Source organism: Saccopteryx bilineata, chromosome 2 (assembly GCF_036850765.1).
Source record: "Saccopteryx bilineata isolate mSacBil1 chromosome 2, mSacBil1_pri_phased_curated, whole genome shotgun sequence".
Lineage (NCBI taxonomy): Eukaryota > Metazoa > Chordata > Mammalia > Chiroptera > Emballonuridae > Saccopteryx > Saccopteryx bilineata.
Window position 1 is genome coordinate 287,882,222 of NC_089491.1, and position 23,091 is coordinate 287,905,312.

Below are 23,091 nucleotides of genomic sequence, written 5' to 3' on the forward strand. Positions count from 1 at the left end.
CCTCCCCCAGGAGCGGGCGGAGGGGCTGCGGCGCGCGCCCAGGCCACCCGCGCCGGGCGGCCGTTGGACTCGGCCGTTGGAGGAGCGGCGGGCGGGGGCGCGCGCCGGGAAGACCCCGCCGCCGCGGCGCACGGGGCCGGCGCGAGCGCGCGCAGTTGGTGTGCGAGCGCGGCTCTGCCCCGCCCGCCCGGCGCGCGTCCCCGCCAGGCCGGCTCTCCTCCCCCAGCCCCGGGCGGACGGGGTGGATCTTCCTCACTCCCCTCCCCCGAGGGCCGCCGCGGCGGCGGCGGCAGGCGCTAAATGAGGGACGCCGACTGCTCGGGTCGCCGAGCGCTAGCCTAGGCGGCGGCGGCGGCTGGCGAGGCCGGCGAGGCTGTCCATCCTCGGGGCGACGCCGCACTGTACAGGTCGGTGCTCTGGCGGCGGGCCCGGCGCGGAGGCGCGGCGGGCCGTGCGGGGGAGGGAAGGTGGGTGCGCGGCGCCCCCCGGGCGGAGCGGAGCCGCAGCGGCGGCGGCGGCGCGGGGAATGGCGGCGGCTGCAGTGTATTGAACTCCCGGCCGCGGGGCCCGGGCTGTTCGGCCGCGGCGCGGGGAGGGGGCGGCGGGGGCGCCGCGGGTCCGGGGCCGCTCTTCCCGCGGTGGCTCGCTCTCGGAGTCAGGCGGCTGGCGGTCCCCGCACCGGCTCTCTGTCCCGGAGCAGGGGGCGCGGCGAACCCCCGAGCCCGCGTCGCCTGCTCCTTCGTCCCGGGTGGCCGGTGCCCCGGCGCCCAGCGGCGCCTCATTCTCGCTCCAGGTGAGCGGGCGCGGGGACCGCGGGCGGGCCACACCCCCTCCCCGGTCCCGCCGCGGCGCCCCCGCCGCCCCGCCGCCCCGCCGCCTGCGAAGCGCGCACCGGCCGTCAGGGTGACCTGTTGCGGAGCGGCCCGCAGCGCGACTCGCGGTGCAGCCTCGGACCCGGAGCGACTGATGCCGCGCAGGGTGCGCGGCGGGGCGCAGGCGGGGGGCGCTGCACGAGGTCGGGTGACTGCACTGCTCCGAGCGGGTGAATTGAAAGGAGATTCCGGACGGCTCCGATCAAACACTTGCAAAGCCGGACTGTCTGCGGATATCTGGAATTCCATTGCAGTATCGGATTAGCTAGGCTCATAAACACCGTGCTCTGGAGGTGACTTGAGAGCAACCCGAGCCGCGACGGAGGGGCTCCTATCTGGAAAAGGGCCGTAAACCTGTGCGGGGCTGGATAAGCCCCCCGGGATCCCCCTCGACTCTTCCTGTAGCCCTGTGCTGTGTAGACGCAGGCCAGTTTCTGTGTACGTGGGCGTGTTTGGGAAGAAGCTGCGAGCTGATAGGAGGCACCTTGTACAAATGTTAATTTGTTTGAACTGGGAGGGGTGAGGGAGGAGGAAGAGAGGGCACTGATGTTAGCTGTGGAGGAGGGGTAATGGAAACACTAAATTTCTGTTTAAAAAGCGCTAAAAAGGAGTATCTAATATCCACTGTTTAAGACCATAAAGTAGGGAAACCCAGGCCACAGTAAATTCAGCTTTATCTTTCATGTGTCCTGGATTTTCAGAATGTAACGCTGTAGTTGCTGTAGGAGAGCCCTTGTTTTCGTACAAGTGTTGACTTTAGTGTTTTTGTGTTCACCCTCAGATTGACTCTTGTACAAGTCTCTTTGAAGACGACTGTCAGAATTTGGGCAACCTTTCGATCTGTGCACGCACAGTATTTCAGTTAACAGATAGTACCTTGCAGTTCCTAAAAGCCTGTTCCACCCAGATAATTATGCTTATACAAGTGCTGTAGAATCATATATACACTGCTCACAAAAATTAGGAGGTCAGGGAATGTGCAGATACTCCAGTACTTTCAGCCTTTTGTATAGTGCATTTTCCCCAATGAAATAAAAGTTGGTTTTGCATATTTGCATAATCGAACAACTTTCTTTGACTTGTCCTTTGCTTTTCCGATGTTCTTGTTTAATAAAAAAAATCATATGCTTCTTTTATCGCTTCATATTCATTTTGAAATATCTAATTTTTATGAGCAGTATATATAATGTTTACTATTACTGCTGAATATGCTATTGCAGACTTTAGAATTATGAAGGAACTTATCCAAACAGCATTATTTTAATCAAAATAACCTCTTTTTTTCCCTAACCCCTAACCGTAACCCTAACCCTAAAAAATAACCTCTTAACTGAAGCTTTGTAGGCATAAAGTTTATCATCTAGCTTCAAAGATTTGAAAAAGAACTTGTCTTATTAGCTTAAAGATCAAATATTATAAAGATATTACATGGTTTTTTTAATAAATATTTTCAATGTAATTATTTTAAGCAGTTTATTTTCACTTAGTTTAAACATCCAGTAAAATTTTGAAATGGTAAGATCTTCCTTTTTTTCCATTTTATCCCACCTTTCTTTGAATTAAGGAATTTGATTTTTCAGAATACTCTGGTGGGACTCTGGAAATATTGTTCACTTTGCCTAAATTATTCAAGATTGTAACAGAACTTTACAGATAGTGCTTGCACTATCAAGATTGGAACACGCTTTAATATCAGAAAGAAAACACCAAGATTTCCTGAGAGAAAAATATAACTAAAAAGCTGGCTGTGAATCTTTTGTGGACTTCTGTTACATGTGTGAGTAACATTGGTGTGTTTAAATATCTAGTACAGTACATGACTTTTTCAGTTTACTATGCCATTACAGTTGAGAGAGTAGTTGTTGAGAGTGAATGATAGATATATAGGTGAAATTGTTCTCTTGCAACTTCAAACATTTAAGCTTTTGTTGGGCGGCCCAGTTGGCTTGTTCCTTCCTTCCTTCATTCACTCTATACATATTTATTGAGTACCTACTTGATGCTTAGATGTTAGGGATACAAAGAAAAAGATCTGTGCCCTGATGGAGCTTAAAGGGTAAGTGGGCAAATGAGCTACTACTTCCTTAGATACACTGTTTAATATTAGTTTAAGAAGTAAAAACTCTAATGAGTTTTTTGATTAAGGATATTATTTGTGTGTTTTTTTCCTTCTTAGAATAGTGGGAATTATTACTGAGTAAAGAAAAGCATTAAGATAGTTGTTTTAAAAATATGCTGCTGTTTATATACATTAGTTCCCAACTATTCCAAAGTAAACATTCTACCTGAAGTCAAATGAGGTGTTTACATGTGGTTTAACAGCTTTATGCTTTTGGCTTATTTAAATGAAGTGTTTACTAAAAATCTTCTCTCTTGGTGCTTGTTTATAAGTACGTCTACTTTTATTTTAAGTCTAAATTATTTTAAAAAGCATCTTCTCTTCTGGCTGTGTTTGTGAGTACACCAATGTCCTTACTGTTCTTCCATGGAATCTGATAATTATTAATAGTTAAAATCAGAAAAGTTTAACTGAAAGTGATTGGTTTCCTTTTTGCATGAAATAGGACAAATATCCGTGTTATTCTTTACAGATTACAAAGAGTTTTCATATATTATTGATTCTTAAGTGTGTTGGTACTTATCATTGATGGGACCCCGTTTTAGATGAGGGAACGGGTTTTAAGCACACCAGTGGCCAATAAGCAAGTAGAGAACCCAAACCGAGTTTTAGCTGTTGCTATAATGCGATGTTCCACCCCTGGAGTGTAGAGCTCGTGGAGGGGTTGTATCCAGGTCTCCTTGTGTAGTACATACAGGTCATCATACAGTAGCATGCAGTACAGTGGCTGGGCTGCTCTTCCACAAATTTACAAGTATCGGTCACTATTAAAATTAAATCCAGCTTTAGTTAATTGATCTTTTTCTTGTGAGTTAAACTTTTAAACCTATTAAAATTGAAAAGTATTGTTTTCTTGGTACATAAAAAAGTTTGAATTTACTTCTCATGATGTATGCTTTGAGAATAAAATGTGTTAAAATCAGTTCTATTTTTTGAATATAAACTTTTTCTTGTGTAATGGTTGTATTTGAAATAAAATTGTAGCTCTAGTTGGAATATGTCTTTTTAGTTACTTGGATTTCAGTGAAAAGATAAATCAAATAGCTTGAAACTCTGCCTCTGCCTGAGTGAGGGTACTAGGAGAGTGAAGTAAATGTATTGCATTAGCTATAAATTGTTTCTTTAAATGTGTGCTATTCCTAGTGGTTTAGGGTTCTTATTTTGGGAGAGATTAACGATTAGATGGGATAAATTTTGGTAATTTGGGATTAATCTGGAATCTTTCTTGATTAATGTCTTGAGCTTTTGATTTACTAAAACATCAGAATTTGAAATGTGTGACATCTACCTATTCTGTGCAAATAAAAAATTTTGGTACAAATGTATTCAGTCATATTACTAAGTAATGGCTAGTTAGGAATATAAAAGAGTAGAAATCACAGTGTTCATTTAGCTTAGGTTGACTGTGCCTGGCAGTTTATGTATACCACTACGGAGAACCTTTGGTGCTGTCAGGTGAATGCTACATTGCTTTGGAGTATGAGAGACTTAAGAAAAAGCTCTCACCTTGAATTTAGTTGGGGAAAAAAAAATTAGTTGATACCCTTTGGTTATTTTACTTACATAACCTTTTCTCAAAAACAGATTTTCTTTTTAGGGTTGATTTTTCTTTTTATTGATTCTTGGAGAGTCCTTTTCTGACAATCATACCTAAATAGCATCCCCATCACACTTTACCTTTACCTTTATTTTTCTTCACAGCATTAATTTTCTGACATTATAGCATACATTGACTTGTTTCTTTTCTCCTTCCCTCTGGATGTAGGCTTCATGAAGGCAGGGACTGAGATTTCTTTATTTTAAATGAGAGGAGGGGAGATAGACAGGCTTCTGCATGTTCCCCAGCTGGGATCCACCCGGCAATCCTCATCTGGGACGAATGCTCAAATCAGCTGAGCTGTCCTCAGTGCCCAGGGCTGATGCTAGAACCAATTGAGCCACTGGCTGCGGGAGCAGAAAAGCGAGAGAAAGGAGAGAGGGAGGAGAGGAGAAGCAGATGGTCACTTCTCATGTATGCCCTGACCAGGTATCAAACCTGGGGCATGCTGGGCCATTGCTACATCCACTGAGCCTGCTGGCCAGGGCAGGACTGAGTTTTAGTCACTGTCATATTCCTAGCATCTAGAAAAGTACTCGGCACCATTGTCAATGCCCAGATATTATTTGTTGGGTAAGTGAATTAATTGGTATTAAATGGTACAAAAACAACTAGTTTTGTTTGTTTTTCAAATAGCACATCTGTTCAGTTAAAAAAAAATTTTCTACAAGATTTACAATGAAAAGTGTCAGTTCCTTGCCTCATTGTTGTATAACTTCCCCAGGTCCTGCTCTCAGAGCAAAAGTTTTCAGTACTTGTGGTTGTTTCTTCTGATGTTTACTTTCATATTTTAAAACATTTTTCAATTTTAGATATTACCTATTGACTTCCTACTATGGAAGATGAGTCTGTGCTGTGGGATTCTTACGCTGCCTTAAACTTCCTCTCCCTTTATCTTCCTATGTAGTTGTACTGTGCTTTTGGTTAAATCAAGTGTTAATGTTTACATTATGACTTTATAAATATATTCACCATTGAACCTTGCCAAGTATTATGATCATACTCTTTAGAGTTAAAATATTTTCTTCATTTTTGTTTTTTGCTTGGTTTTCTGTTTGTAATTTTTTCTAAAAACTGTCCCATTATTTTCAAACACATCAAGTAATTGACTGTACAAATTTTTTTATTATTATTAAGTGAGAGGCAGGCAGACCGGATGGCAGAGAGGCAGACTCCCGCATGTGCCCCAACCAGGATCCACCTGGTAAGCACGCTACAGGGCACAGCTCTGCCCCTCTGGGACCACTGCTCCACTGCTTGGCAACCAAGCTATTTCAGTGCCTGAGGCGAGGCCATGGAGTTATCCTCAGCACTCAGTGCCAACTTGCTTGAATCATTTGAGCCGTGGCTATGTGAGGAAAAGAGAGAGAGAAAGAGAAGGGGGAGGGGTACAGAAGCAGATGGTTGCTTCTCCTGTGTGTCCCGACCAGGAATCGAACCCAGGACTTCTACACGCCAGGCTGATGCTCTTCTGCTGAGCCAACCTGCCAGGGCTCAAGTTTTTTTTTAAACTGGAAAAGTCCAAGAGCTCTTATCCTTTTGCTAAAATTTGTGCTGTGGGTCTTCACTTCTGTACAACATTAGCTTGTGATTGCCATTTATCGGGATTCTGAGAGACTCCTCCCTGCCTTTTCCCTGTGCTGAGCCCGTGGTCTGTGAATCCCTGCTTTCCTCTTTCCGATTTACACCTTTGTTGTGGTGAAGTGCATTCCTCAATAACTTTCAAAGAAAGTGTGTCTGAGAAGGTAAAGCCTTTGAGATGTTTACATTGTGGAAAATATCTTCCTTCTACCCTGACACCTGGTTGATTATTTGGCTGGTCTGGGTATATATAGCATTCCAAGGTGAAATCTTTTTCCCTCAAAATTGAAGAGTTTCCACTTTAATTTTCAGTGTAATTTTTTTTCAAGTGATTGTTGAAAAGTCTTACACCCTTGCGTCTTCATCCTTTAAATGTGACCTGTTAAGATCTTTCCTTGGTCTTCAGTGTGTCTGATGTGTCTCTGATGTTATACATGTCTTGTGTGGATCTCCCCTCATTTGCTGTGCATGGCGCTTAGTGGGCCCTTTCAGCCAGCAGTGTCCATCAGAGACGAGAGGAGAGATGCTCTAGAGCAGGGCCAGCACATTTTTTTCTAGGAAGGCCTGGATAGTAGGCTTTAGGCCTTATGGGTACAGTCTGTTAGGACTGCCCAGCTTTGCTTCTGTAGCATGAAGGCAGCCACAGACAGCGTGGGCTGTGGTTTGCCGAGCCCTGGTCTGTGCACAGGTGGAGGACAGAAGTAGGAAGAAAAGACAGTATGTTGGCACAGGTGTGAAGGTGGTGTCTGAAGTCTTGCTTACCTTAATGGGAAGCAAGGTCATTAACTGAGTGTAGGAAAGAATGGGAGTGTGTATTTGAGGTTTAAGAAGAAGGAAAAATATCTGACACAGTCATCTACGTGAGTGGAAAAGTGAATAAAATAGAGAAATACAGTGGTGCGATTGCCAGGCAACACTGAGGGCTCACTTGAGATAGGTGAGTCTAAATCTCATGTGTCTAACTTTAATAGGAATGCCTCTAAAATCTCATCATTAAGTATGCTATCTCACTATAGTTATTTACTTAAATCAGGTAGGGTTATTTTATTTATTTTAAAAATATTTTCATAAATAAGTGATATACATATGTGTATGTATTTTTTATATGTATAAACTTAGCCTATATAACTGCTTATTTATACAGAAATTTCAAAAAAAATACTATAATGTTTTCAAAATCTAAATTTTTATTTAGAAATCATTTTTTTATTCATAAAAAAAACCCCATCATGGAACATTTTCTGTGTCCCAGGAACAGTTCTTGGTGTGGGGGATAGAGCAGTAAACAAACAGACAAAAATATTTGCCTTTATATATTTGTTTGTTTTAACTAATTAACATATAAGTAAATTATACACACACAGAAACATTAGTAAGAAAGGAAACAGTGTGGACCTGACCTGTGGTGGCATAGTGAATAAAGCGTCAACCTGGAACCCTGAGGTCGCTGGTTCAAAGACCTGGGCTTGCCTGGTCAAGACACATATGGAAGTTGATGCTTCCTGCTGCTCCTCCTTTCTCTCTCTCTCTCGCTCTCACTCTCTTCTTTCTCTTTAAAAATGAATAAATAAAATATAAAATAAAAATAAAAATAAATGCCTCTAAAAAAAGGAACAGTGTGCAGAAAAGAGACTATTGTAGATGTTATTTCCCCCCCCTCAGCTTTATTGAAGTTTAATTGACAAAATGGTAAGATATTGAAAGTGAACAAAGTGGTGATTTGGGATATGTATACATTGTGAAAGGCTTCCCCCCATCAAGTTAAGACACCAGCACCTCACATATTTATTTATCCTTTTTGTGTGTGTGAAAACATTTAAGTTCAACTTTCTTAGCAAATTTCACCTCTGTAGTGTGTTATCAACAGTGGTTCCATGTTACCCATTAGATCATTGAACCTGAAAATCTGTGCCTTTCATAATTGAAAATTTGTACCTTTTTACCAACCTCTCCCTGTTTCCTTCAACTTACTCTATGTTTTTGATAGATAACTGTAAAAGATTAAGAAATACTTTCTAGTCTTAGTTTTGTAAGATTTTAAAACATAAGTATTGAGTTTTATTACATGCTTTTCTCTATTGGCAGACCTGTCTTGCCTCCATCAGTCTGCTACTAGGGTGGATGTGTTGCATTCATAGATGTCTCCTGTTTGTATTGAGTCCAGCCCTACTTAGCCATGTTGCGTTTGTTTCTTCCTTCCACACTGCTGAATTTGATTTGCCACCATCTTATAGTTGTTGAAAATCTACATTTATCAGTATATGGATGTATTGTAGCTTCAGAGTTATGCTGGCTGTATAAAATGAATTGTGAAGCTTCCCCTCTTTTTCCTGTTTTCTGAAATAGTTTGGTGACATAGGGATTATGTGCCCCTTCAGGAAACTGTAGATGTAATGTGAAAGGTGAACGTTGAAGTTTCTAGAAGAGAACATAGAAAAATATATAGCTACATGACCCTATGATAGGCAAAAAAAAGTGTGCTTGCTTGAGAAACATTAATTTTGGTTGGGTCTAGTCTAAAAATATTCAGTTGCATTTTCTATTAAGTATATAAACTTATAGTTTAATTTACATGGAAAGAAATGTGAATGTCAAAACCACAATTTCACCTTGCCTTAAATTTCTAATAATGCATCTGAATGTTCTTGGAATCTGTCAAATAATTTACTAAGTAAATTTAAAGTTGATTTTTCTTGTGTATCTAATATAGACAGTGGTTTTAATCCTGTGCTCAAAGTTTGTATGAATCTGGGAAAGTTACTTAATTTCTTTATTATTTATCCTCCCTTGTTTGTAAAGTCGGCATAAGAGTGTGTTCTTGGCTCTGGCTGGTTGGCTCAGTGGTAGAGTGTTGGCCTGCGTGGGGAAGTCCCAGGTTCAATTCCGCATCAGGGCACACAGGAGAAGAGCCCATCTGCTTCTCTCCCCTCCTCACCTTTACGTCCTGCAGCCATAGCTCCAATGAGCAAGTTGGCCTTGGGTGCTGAGGATGGCTTCATGGCCTCACTTCAGGTGCTAAAATAGCTTGGTTGCCAAGCAGTGAAGCAGCAGCCCCAGTTGGGCAGAAGATCAGCCCCAGACGGGGGTTGCCAGGTGTATCCTGGTCGGGGGGCATACAGGAGTCTGTCTCTCTGCCTCTCACTTGACAAAAAAGAAAATAAAAAGACTGTTTTCATAGGATGGTTATAAAGATTAAATGAGAAAGTGTAATAAGCAAAGTGCTTGGCTGAGTTAGTTCTTCACTCTTCCTGGTTTAGGACCATGAAGAGCACGTGTAATCACAGACTAGATTCTCTGATAGCTGGGGTTACTCTAGATCAGTGTTTCCCAACTTTTTTTGTGCCATGCCCCACCTTAACCTTTCTAAAATTTTTATGTCCCCCCCATGTAACATACATAATTTTTAACATTAAAAATTTGATTTGCTCACTTAATAAACATAAATGATAGGTTCTAGGAAGAAATCCCTATGAAATTGTTAACAAAACACAGTAAGTAAAATTTCAAAACATATAATGAAAAACAGAAATTTAAATTCCAAATAATTTTAATACAGATTTTTCTATATTTATTTTAATTTAGTGTGATCCTTGCGCTTGATGCTTGCTGCACAGAGATTTTATATTAGGTTCCAATTTGGTTAGCTTTAGTCTCAAGTCTCCACGTTGTGTTATATCCAGCCGATTTCTTTTTTTTACCAGTAAATCATTTACAGCACTAAATCCACATTCAGCTAAAAATGAAGATGGAAACGGTAGCAATAGTTTTCTTGCACATTTGGTTGAATCTGGGTATTTGATTTCTGTTTCCTCACAAAGCCATGCCATCGCTCCTTTGATATTAAATAAAGCTTTAACTGACTCATCATTTTGCAATTCTGTGAGTTCTTCTTGATACTGCATATTTGATATATCAGACAAATCCACTAACATTGGCTGAATCATCCATGTTGGGAAATCAATTTGTTTTAAATCAGAAAATCTTTCTTTTAAATCAGCCGATAGAATATTCAAATGATTGGCAATAACAAGTAAAGCGGTATCAGTTACTTCACATTTTTGGAGCCAATGAAACTGTTTAAAGTTTTTGTTGTTAATATGTTTCTGACATAACTCAATATTGGTAATGAAACCAAATATCTTTGCTTTTGCATTGACAAGAGTTTTCTTTGTTCCTTGAAGTTGCTTATTTAATATATTTAGTTTTTCAAAGATATCGGCTAAATAACTCACAAATGCTTTACCATCTATTGTTAACAGATACTTCATTTCAGGTTTGTTGCTTAAAAAATCACTAAGAGTATCAAACAGTTCCATAAATCTTTTCAAACAGTTTCCTTTAGATAGCCATCTGACTTCAGTATGAAGTAAAAGTCTCACATGGTCTTCATTTTGTTCTTCACAAAATAGCTTGAAAAGACGCTCACATTTGGCACTAGCTTTAATAGCATTAACACACTTTATTACTGTATGTAATACTTCATTCAGAAGAGGCGAGATGTTTTTAGCTACCAAGTTTTCCCTATGAATAACACAATGCACAAGAATCATTTCTGGATTCGCATCTTTCATCAATTTTAAGCAGCCATTTTTCTTGCCCATCATATTGGGAGCACCATCTGCAGCACAAGATGTTCTATTTTTCATTGGTATATCATTGACATCTAAGTAGTTTTTTAGCTTATTATATATATATCTTTGGAGGTAGTGGTGCTTTCTAATCTTTTACAGAACAACATTTCTTCAGCAAAATGTCCTTTATCAATATATCTTACGTAAGTTATCAATACTGCCTCACTGTTTCTCAAAGTTGATTCATCCATTTGCAAGGAGAATTTTCTTGTTTTCAGCTTTTCAGTAAGTTGTTTTTCAATATCCTCACTCATTTCGTCTATTCTTCTGCTAACAGTATTGTCACTGAGTGGCATAGCTTTTACATCTTTGTCATCTTTTTCAAGAACCGTTTTAAGAAATGCTGATATTGACGGTTTTATTAAATTCTCTCCTATAGTGTGATTTTCTCCAGTTTTAGCGATGAATAAAGAAATTTGATAACTAGCCTCAAGAACACGATTATTAGTTGAAGTATGAGCAGTAAATAGAGACTTTAATGTTGTTTTTTTCAAAATTTTTCTTTAAAGTTTTAAAGTAACTCAAATCTGAATTAATATGAGCACTATGTTTCACCTTCAAATGTGCCTCAAGACGACCTCGTTTCATTGATTCATTGGTCAAGCATTGCTGGCATAAAAGATAAAAAGGAATCCCGCTCATCGTGAACAGCGGGTATGAACCCAAATTTTAAATATTCCTCCGAATATTGACGAGTTTTTTTCTTGCTTGCACCACTCATTTTACTATGGGCTATAAGAAATAAAAATAAGATCAATTAAAAACTAATATTAAAATATGTGTTAAAATATATTCAATGTGACAGAGTAAATGTATACTAAAAATTCATATTTATTTAAATATATATAACACATTTACTACACTACCACTGCAAATCAAAAGGTATCTATATTTTTTCCACTTGACAAAATTTTCTGGAAAGTTATGCCTCTAAAATTAAAATTGTCGTGCATGCACTATTATAGCCCCAATAATATTTATGAAATATTATTGCTTTCTAGCCCCGATGCAAGAAGTACTTAATAAAGAGTTTAATATTGATAAAAATAAAATCAAATACCAATTATATCTGTACAATATATATATGTATATTTATTAAATCAACGAGCTTTTACAACAGTTTTGACTGACACTTATTTCAAATTAACACCAACTGAATGATGTGAAACACTACAGAAGTTGCGATGGGCCAATTAGGTGAGAATAACTGCGTTGTTTAGCGAGTTTTTAAAACGTCCGGGGTTCCTCACTGCAGACGGCACTGCCGCTCCGCGGTGAACCCAGGACGAAGTTTACTTGACGACGCCAATCACCCAGTTGATATTTTGGTCTCGTCAAATGAAATTATACTTAATAATTATTTACCGCAATTATTTAAGAATTGCATTTTTTGTTAAATTTGGCACTGATATCTAGCATTGCACTTAAATGGCCCGGGGCGAAAGAGTTAAAGTCGTGTCGAGTCCATTTTCAAATTGCCCCCCTTAACTATCGAATTGCCCCCCTGTGGGTTGTGGGCCCCACATTGGGAAACACCGCTCTAGAGCAGTGGTCACCAAACCCCGGGCTGCGGACCGGTACTGGTCTGTGGGCCATTTGGTACTGGTTCCGCAGAGAAAGAATAAATAACATGAAACGTTGTCAGAATAACAAATTTAAATACAGCCTGAATAATGAGGACATGCTCATTCCTCCTTTAACTTAGCCCAATAAATATTGCAAGTTCGACAAGTATATTTAAAAATTCCACAGTTTTTACGCCGTCGCATAATTATATTTAGTGCATTTATCCGTCCCACCCTAAAGGCCCATCTGTGAAAATATTTTCTGACATTAAACCGGTCCATGGCCCAAAAAAGGTTGGGGACCACTGCTCTAGATCTCTGCGGTAACTGGTATAAATTATTCTGTAGACCACTTCCAGTCTTGATTGAGAGTTCCACGATTTGATCAGAATGTTCCTGGCCTTCTGGCATTTATGTAGCTTTCAGGACAACCTGTATGTTTTCTGTTGCTGTTCTTAAGCTATTGCTGTTCTAAAGGTGCTGAAATTTTATAGGTCTTTTTAGGTTTTAGGATTTTAGTTTTGATTTGCAGATCTGTTTTTATAGGCTTGTGTGGTTTAGATCCTGTCTTTTAAAGCTGGAGGAATAGGGGTAAGCCTACTACAAGAGAAGCATTTTAAAGGTATATTATGGATAAGCAACTCCACTTTTGACTTGCTTTTTCTTTTTGTCAGCAGTATTTTTAATGTTTTCCGTGAGCATAGTACTTCTTAATGTTATCACAGAAATGTAAGTCTTAGTCTTCACACGCATTCATGTCTTCTTGGTGAAAGACAAATCTTGCATGAAACCACAGTAAATAACTCGAGACTGTATGTAGTTATACATCAGATGGAAATGCTTTTCACAGGAGAGGAGGCTGGCTCGGCGAGGGCAGGAATGGTCCTCAAGGAATGGTTTCGTTCAGGTGGGGAGTACATGCAGGTGTTGGGGAATAACATGGCTAAAAATAGAGTCATGCCCTGGATTGAAGGGTTTATTTGGGATAGGGTACAAAATACTGTTATATTTGATAAGGTGGAATCAGATTGTTTAGCCCTTAGAAATAAAGCAGATTAGAATTCAAATGATAGTGTATAGTTAATAACTTTTAGCTTCTCACTGTTTCCTTTCTTCGTGAGGCTATAGGTTTAAAATTTGAAAATGAAGATTGGAGGAGAAATCCAAACAGTTTAGAATCTTCTTTTTTTCTTTTTTTAAGCCTTCTAGTTTTTTATGTATTAGGTAATCCTCCCAACACAAAGACTTCAAACATTTATAGGGAAGTAATATTAATAAGTATTATGTTTACTTTTTCCTTTCTATCTCTTGCTTGCGCTTAGCTATAAATATAGCAGAAAGCTTTGCATTCAAAGCCTTTCTCTGTCATTAAGAAAGGCAAAGGTGCTGGGTGAACCCATCTGCAAAAAGTATTTTAAAGATCTCGCTTGGAGGTTGGAACTGAAAGAAACTAGTACTATTGTCGAAGCCTTCTGTGCTGCCCTTGTTTATCTCAGCAGTGTGGGCAGCTGAGAGTGGGCTGTAGAAACAGTGCACCTTCCAGCCTCCCCCTTCTGCTTCAGTCGGTGTGGCCCGACAGATACAGTTGTCGGAAGGGGTAGTAGGGTCATTGATGTTGACTACTTCTTTCTCCCAGCAGACCTGAAAATGGTAGTGACAGTGGGTTTTCCTCCTTTCAGTGGTAGTACTGTTGACATAGTATGGCAACTTCTGATTTAACAATAGCTGGACCTGTGACTCATGTTGTACTTGTGTGACACTGTAAATTATGCGATCTCCTTAATAACAACCAGAATTTGTATTTATAACTGCTTTGTTATCATAACTAAATAGATTAGTGATGCTGACAAGACTTTTGAGCCTCAGATTAGTGGTGACTTAGCTGACTAAGTGTCCTAGACATGTGTTTTGTAATCCTGGTCTGTCCAGAGTTCCCTTGAAGGAAACCTGCTTTTTCTACAGTGCAGTGAAGAGGAACTCTCCATAGCGATGTTTTCCTGTGGTGTTTTGTTTTTACTTTATAGAACTCTATTGCAACTGGCTGGTTCAGGAGTTAGCATTTTATCTAAGGGCTACTAATTTGTAAGCCAGTTAACAATCTAGGGTTGTGTAGTGGGGAAGGTTATAGCCATTTACAGGAAGTATGGTGTTAATTTGCCATTGAGCCTGGGAGCTGAGGCTGAAAGAGTGCATTAGTGTCGAGGCCTATAAAACTAAAGTCTGAGAGACTGGAAAGTACACACAGTATAAGCAGACGCTATGAGTTACAGAAATGATACAGGAGACGAGGAAGGCAGTTGGTACTAGGAAGGAATAGGGCATTTGTGCCAAGAGAAGCACAAAATTCTAAGGGAGGAACCATGTGGTCTGAGAAAAAGACTGGCGCAGAGCATGACATTGAAGGTTCTGATTTCTGTTTCTGTTGATACTCTGCTTCCATTGCTCTAGCTTTTTTGACTCCTGCCCTTCTTGAGCCCACATCCAGTTCTTTCTCCAGGAACTGGTCGGGCTTTTGATAGTAGAATTGTCTATCTTTTACTAGCTGTGTAACCTTGGGTAGGTGTTTAACTTCTCAGTGTCATTCCTTACCTGTGAAATGAACATCATAATACCTTTCTTTATAGGGTTGTGAGGATTAAATGTGATGACATAGGCAAAGCTTTTAGAACAATTCTAAGTACATAACAAATGCTCAATAACTAGTAGTATATATGATGCAAATTTGGGTAATTTGAATGACTTTCTTGCAACTAAAAGAGCCTAAGGAGTTAATTTGGAGATTCCGTTAGAACAGTGCAACCCAGCATGTGGGCTAGGTAAGCATTTTAGGTAGTGCATAGGGAACTTAAAAACACTGTCTTATTCAGTGTGAATAATAGGACTTTCTATTTATTAAGCATTTAATAGAGGTTTGGTGCTGTTCTAATCATTTTACCTATATTAACTCATTGAATAGTCATGATAACTTGATGAAGTAGATACTGTGTTATCTTTATCTTAAAGAGGTAAAAACTGAGAAATAGGGAAGCTAATCATCTTGCTTAAGGTTACACAATATGAAAGTGACAGAGTTAGAATTTGAACCCAGGTGAATGTGGTTATAGAGTTTGTTTTAAACATCTATTTTCTTTTCAACTTCAATTATCCTTTTAAAATGAAGACAGAGAGAAAGTCTCTGTTTGTTGCTATTTATTTTATACCTTTCTGATGCTTCTCTCCCATTTTAACAAAGAGGTGGTATACCTCAGGTACAGAGACTTGGGTGGGCAAGATATGATATGAGGTAGTATCCTGTTGTAAGAGTCATATACTGTATATGAAGTGGTATAGTATTACTTGAAGGTAGACCATGGTAAATTAAAAGATGTGTATAATCCTAAAGTAATCTTGTTTTTTAAAAGGTAAGCCAACCAACAAAAGAGATTAAATAGAATCAGAAAATATACTTACCTAATTAAAAAGAAAGCATAATAAGAAGGAAAAAGTAATGTGGGACAAATAGCAAGATAATAAACTTAAACCTAACTATGTCAATAATCACATCAAATATAAATGGCCTAAACACATCAGCTGGAAGGCAGAGATCATCTGATTATATAAAAAAGCAAGACCCAACTATTTCCTTGCCTTTAAGAAGCATACTTTACATATAAAGATATAAATAGGTTAAAATTAAAGGATGGAAAAAGGAATACCATATTTACAATAAACAAAAGAAAGATGGAGTGGCCATGTTAATACCAAAGCGGACTTTATTCAGAGCAAAGTATATTTCCAAGGATAAAAGATGTCATTACATAATGATAAGGAGGTCAGTTAATCAAAAGAATAAAACAATTCTAAACATTTATGTCCCTAATAACAGAATTTCAAAGATACATGAAACAAAAACTGATAGAACTCCAAGAAGAAACAGTCAAATCCTCAGTTTTAGTTGGAGATTTCTATACTCTCCTTTGAATATTGAATATCACAAAGGTACAGTGGACTTGCACAATACTGTCAACCAATTTGACCTTCCTAATTATTGTTTATAGTATAATCTACCTAACAGCAGCAGAATATTCTTTAGTGCACATAGAATAGTTTTCCAAGATGGACCATAATTTGGGCCATAAAATATGTCTCAGTAATTTAAAAGGATTGAGATCTTATATTATCTGATCACAGTGGATTTAAATGAGAAGTTAACAGAAAACTGTGGAAGTTATTTATTTTTTAATTACATTTATTGGGGTAACATTGGTTGGCTAATAAGATCATGTAAGTTTCAAGTGTACATTTCTGTGATACATTATCTCCTATTGCATTGAGTACCCACCACCCAAAATCAAATCATCTGTCATCATATATTTGGTCCCCTTTTACCCTTGACTGTCCCCCTCCCCCCTCCCTCTGGTAAACACCATACTGTTGTCTGTGTCCTTGAGTTTCAGTTTTATATCTCACATATGAGTGAAATCATATGGTTCTTAGCTTTTTCTAATTGACTTACTTAACCTAGAACAATAATATCTCAAGGCCCATCCATGTTGTTGCAAATGGCAGTATTTCATCCTTACTATTGCTGAGTAGTATTCCATAGTAAGAAAACTTAATAATAGTTGGAAACTAAATAAGACAATTTAAAATAACCTGTGGGTCAAAGAAGAGACCAAAAGGAGATTAGAAAGTATTTTGTACTAAGTCAGCGGTTCTCAACCTGTGGGTCGCGACCCCGGCGGTGGTCGAACGACCAAAACACAGGGGTCGCCTAAAGCCATCGGAAAATACATATTTATTAGGCGACCCCTGTGTTTTGGTCGTTCGACCCCCACTGGGGTCGCGACCCACAGGTTGAGAACCACTGTAGTAAGAGAATGTGAAAACACAACATGTCAGACTTTGTAAGATGCCACTAAAGCAGTACTTAGGAGAGAATTTATAGCACTGAATGCCTAGATTAGAAAAGAAAAAGATCTCAAATTAATGACCTCTACTCCTACCTTAAGAAATGAAATAAAAAAAAAGATAAATGAAACCAAAGTAATTAAAAGAAGGGAAATGGTAAAGATCAATTTGGAAATCAATGTAAAAAGAACAGAAACACAATACTAGACAAAATCAATGAAACTAAAAACTGGTTCTTTATGAAGATCAGTAAAATTGATAAAGTTCTAGCAAAACTGGTTAGTATCAGGAATGACAGGTGACATAACTGCAGAGCCTACTGATAATAAAGGAGTAACAAGAGAATATTTGAACAATTTTATGCCTGTATATTTACAACAGATGAAATGGACAAATTCTTCAAAAGATATTACCAAACTTCACTGAAGAACAGACAACCTGAATAGTCCTATATCTGTTAAATAAATTGAATTTGTGATTAAAATATTACATACACACACACACACACACAAAGAAACAACCCCCCCACACACACACACAAAACTCCAGGCCCATTAACTTCACAAGTAAATTCCACTAAATATTTAAGGAATGAATTATACCAGTTTTACACAGACACAATCAGAAAATTGTGGAGGTGGAATACTTACTAACTTACTTTGTAAGGCCAGTATTACCCTTGTATTCAAACGAGGCAAAGACATAATGAGAAGAGTGAACTCCACAGGAATATCCCACATGAGCCTGACCAGGCGGTGGCGCAGTGGATAGAGGGTTGGACTGGGATGTGGAGGACCCAGGTTCAAGACCCCGAGGTCACCAGCTTGAGTGCAGGCTCATCTGGTTTGAGCAAAGCTCAACAGCTTGGACCCAAGGTCACTGGCTCAAGCAAGGGGTTACTCGGTCTGCTGAAGGCCCACGGTCAAGGCACATATGAGAAAGCAATCAATGAACAGCTAAGGTGTCTCAATGAAAAACGGATGATTGATGCTTCTCATCTCTCTCCGTTCTTGTCTGTCTGTCTCTGACTCTCTCTCTGTCTCTGTAAAAAAAGAAAGAAAGAAAAAAAAATATCCCACATGATACCTGCGAAAATTCTGCACACATTATAGCAAATTGAAAGCAACAGTTTGTTTTGTTTTAAACAGTAATGAATCATGACCAAGTGGGGTTTATTTCAGGAATGAAAGGTTAGTTTAACACCTAAAAAGCATTCAATGTAATTCATTCTGTTATCCAACAAAAAAAGAGAAACCAAATGGTCATCTCAACAAATGCAAAAAGAAAAAAGCATTTGACTATTTTACCTTCATTCCAGATAGTAACTCTGAGCAAATTAGGATTGGAAAGGTACTTCAACCTAATAAAGGACATTTCTGAGAAAACTACAGATAATGTAGTTGTAATAGTAGAAGACCAAATTCTTTCTCCCTAAGACTGGGAGTAAGACAGGTCTTCTGCTCTTACCACTTCTGTTCTCCAAAGTGTACTGGGGGTTTTAGCCAGTGCAGTAAAGCACGAAAAGGAAATAAAAGGCATCTAAAATGGAAAAGAGGAAGTAAAAGTACCTTTTTTTGAAGATCATATGACTATAGAAAATCTGATAGAACCTATAAACTACTAGAACTAATAAGTGAGTTTAATAGAGCTGCGGGATGCATGATCGATATGTAAACATCATTGCACTTTACAGCACTGAACAGCCAGACACCGAAGCTTAATGAAACCAGTGCCATTCATCATAGCAGCATGTGCGCAATAGCGAAAAACCACACTGCATTGCTGAAGGAAAGTATAGAACACCTAGATGAATGGAGACAAGGTCCTTGTTCATGGGTTGGAAGGCTCACTGTTGCTAAGGCTGCAGTTCTCCCTAGACTGATCTGTTGATTCAGTGCAGTTCTAATCAAAATTTTAACAGGCTTAAAAAAAAAAAAGAAAAGAAATTGACAAGCTAATTCTAAAATTCATGAGAAATTGAAAAGAACTAGGATGGCAAAAACAAGTTTGAAAAAGAACAACAAAGTTGGAGAGCTAATACTCCCTGATACCATAGTTCATTTTAAAACTAATGTAAACAAAGGAGTATAGTGTTGGTGTAAAGATAGAGAAATAGAGTCCAAATATAAGCCAACGCACGCATGGATAATTGAATTTAGCAAAGTGTAAGGCAGTTTCAGTGACGAAAGGTTCATTTGTTCAGTGATGCTGGCACAGTTGGATATCCAGATACAAGCAAATGAACTTCAATGTATATCTTGCACTGTATACAAAAATTAAATCAAAGTGAATCATAGACCTAAATGTAGAATCTAAAATTATAAAACTTTTAGAGAAAAAACAGGAGAAAGTTTTTGTGATATTGAGTTAGGCAAATATTTGTTAGGTACAACGCCAAAAGCACAAACCATAAAATAACACTTCATCAAATTCAAAATGTTTGCTCTTTGGAAGATACCCATTGGAGAATGCAGAGACAAGCTGAAGAAAATATTTGCCGATCAAGTATCTGATTAAGGATATGTACCTAGGATCTATACAGAACTCTCAAAAACAATATTGTTTATTCAATATGGAATGGCTAAAGTAAAAATGACTGGCCTTATCAGTTGTTGGCAAGGGTGTGAAAGAACTGGAACCGTATACTTTGCTCTTGGGACAGTAAAATAGTGCAGCCGCTTTTTAGGAAACAGTTTAGTTGTTACTTACAGTGTTAATTATAAACCTACCAGCTATTCCACACCTAGGTATTTACTGAAGAGGAAAGAAGTGCATGTGCAGCAATATTCACAGCAGCTTTATTTGTAATAACCATTAAAAGCCAAATGCTCATTAGTAGATGAATGGATAAATTATGATATATCCATACTACTGGACAGTAAAAAGGCATGAACCATCAATGCACACAACAACACAATGAATCTCAAAATAAATACAGTGATACCTTGAGATACAAGTTTAATTCGTTCTGTAACCGAGCTTGTAAGTCAGTCAACTCATATATCAAACAAATTTCTCCCATTTAAAATAACTGAAATAGATTTAATCTGTTCCAGCCCTGTGAAACATTCCCAAACCATCCTGAATTATGAAAAAAGACATGTTTTTAACTAAGAAACACACATGTATACTTTACGAATGCATAATAAAATATATGAAATAAAAGAAAAAACTTATTTAGTATTGTATTCTTACCTTGGAGACAGACGAGTGCAGCTAACTGAGGTGAATGGCGGAGGAGGAGGGAGGGAGGAAGGGATGCAGGCACTGTAGACACGTAAACTAAAACTGCACTTTCTTAACACTAAATGTAAACTAAAACTGCATTTTCTTTACTTTAAACAAAACTAAAACTGCACTTTCTTTACTTAAAATGAAACCACAAAAACTTAATTGTAAAAAAATGCACTTTCTTAACTTTAAACTTAACCTAAGCTTAACACTATGTATTTTTCATTTAATCATCACCTGTTTTTGCCTTTTTGGCTGCACTTTCACTTGCAGGACTTTTGAATAAAAATCTATCCAAAGAGGTTTGCTTTTGCCTGCCTTTTAAAATGTTACGGAAATGTGACAAGTGTCATTAAAAAATGCTGAAGCACAACCAGTTGAAACTTTTCATGGGTGTTTCTTTTCAATGAAACTTGAAAGCCTCTCCCACATTGCCAGCAGGTCTTTAATTTCACTTGTAGAAATCACTTCCTCCGACTCTACCTCCTCCTCACTACTAATCTCTTGCAGAAGCTCCGTATGTTGCATCATCTGTAGCTCCTTCAACTCCTCAGTTGAAAGTTCCTCCTCATGTTCCTTGATGAGTTCGTTTACGTCACCCTCATCTACCTCCAGACCCATTGACTTTCCAAGAGACACAATCTCCTCCAACACTTCTACCTCGGGATCAGTCTCTGGTTCGAATCCATCAAAGTCCCTGTCTGCAACAACATCAGGCCATAACTTTTTCCATGCGGAGTTTAAGGTTCTTCTTGTAACCTCTTTCCGTGCCAAGTCAATAATGCGTAAACATATCACGATGTTGTAGTGATCTTTCCAAACCTCTCGAAGGGTTAGAATTGTATTCTCAGTCACCTCAAAGCAGCTGCGGAACAAGTGCTTTGTTTAAAGCTCTTTAAAGTTGGAAATGACCTGCTGATCCATCCCTAGGTTGCAAGATTGAAGTCATGTTGGGTGGGAGGTAGAGGACTTTCACGAATTTGAACTCATGGAGAATGTCATCTTCAAGACCAGGTGAGTGGGCTGGAGCATTTTCAAGGATTAGTGATACTTTCATCGGGAGTTTATTTTCTTGAAGATATTTCTTCACTGCAGGACCAAAAACGAGATTTACCCATTCAATAAAAAACTGCCGCATAACCCATGCCCTAGCATTGGCACGCCACATAACCTGCAGTTTTTCTTTAAGAATCTTGTGAGTCTTAAAGGCTTGAGGATTTTCAGAATGATACACGATCAATGGCTTTACTTTATAGTCACCACTAGCATTTGCACACAATGCAAGGGTCAGATGGTCCTTCATGGGTTTATGGCCTGGCAGCTTCTTCTCCTCTGCGGTGATGAAAGTCCTCCACAGCATTTTTTTCCAAAACAATCCTGTTTTGTCACAGTTGAACACTTGCTGGAGGATGTAGCCTTCCTTTGCGATAAGCGCAGCAAAACGTGCGATGTACTCCTCAGCTGCCTTAATGTCAGCACTCGCAGCTTCACCATGCCTCACCACCGAGTGGATGCCAGATCTCTTCTTGAAATTTTCAAACCAGCCGTGACTTGCCTTAAATGTATCTTCTGCTGCCTCTTTTGAGGTTGATGGTTCTTTCTTCAAGACGCCATAAATAATATGTGCCTTTTTACATATTACAGTCTCTGTCACTGTATCTCCTGCCAGCTCTTTCTCTTTCACCCACACCAGCAGAAGCTTCTCCATTTCTTCATGGATATTTGTCCTTAATTGGGACAGAATTATAGTTCGTTTCACTGGATTTGTGCTTTTGATGGCATCCTTTTATTTAAGGATGGTACAAATTGTAGATGTATTGCGGTCGTACAGCCTTGCCAGTTCAATCACTTGTACACCATGCTCATGTTTTTCTATTGTTTCTTGCTTTACTTCTATCAACATCATTCTCTCCTTCTTCTCACCATTGTCCTTTATACTCACTTTCTTCAGCCCCATGATAGCACACAAAAAAAGGTACTAAAAAATGCAAAAATGATGCAAGAATGAGTACAGCGTACGAGATTTGACTTGATTCTGCGGGTAACACATGAGAAAGAACAAGATGCTGGTGTTGTGCTGCCAACTGGACCCGTGTGCCAACGCGCCAACCAGTGGCAGCTTCCCGAATTATGACTCGTATCTTGGAATTTCACTCGGATCTCGAACAAAAATATGGACCAAATCACAGCTCACATCTTAAAAAAAAAAAACATGTTGGTCTGCTTGTATCTCAAGGTACCACTGTATGCAGAATGAAAGGAGCCAGATACTTTAGAGTGACAGGTTATGTTCACTGTCTTGATGGTGGAGATTCTTTTCACGGATATATGCTATATACTTTGAACCTGTGCAGTTCATTGCATGACACCTACATATAAATAAAGCCATTTGGAAAAGTGATACAATGAAGATCCTAATGTAGATATGCATGCTGAGATAATGTGCATCATTACTGCATCTTTCAAGTAATTTAAACACAAAGCAAAAGTCTATTGAAATTTTTTTCATAGAAATTATTAAGAAATTTAATTCATTTGGCATAGTGGTCTCTTTATTTTTAGAGCCTTTATTCATTTTAGAGGGGGGAAGAGAGAAAGAAGTGAG

General features: G+C 39.0%; 1 protein-coding gene across 4 annotated transcripts in view; it reads left to right on the plus strand.

Moving 5' to 3' along the window:
• Window positions 1–247: 247 nt before the first annotated feature.
• Window positions 248–23,091, plus strand: part of RALGPS2 (Ral GEF with PH domain and SH3 binding motif 2) — a 138,516-nt gene continuing 115,672 nt past the window's right edge. For 2 of the 4 annotated variants that reach the window (XM_066261233.1, XM_066261234.1), the window contains exon 1: window positions 253–407. The gene's annotated coding sequence lies outside the window, so the exon portion shown is untranslated. Of the gene's footprint in view, window positions 408–23,091 lie in introns of all 4 variants that reach the window. The other 2 variants (XM_066261232.1, XM_066261231.1) reach the window with 2 other exon arrangements.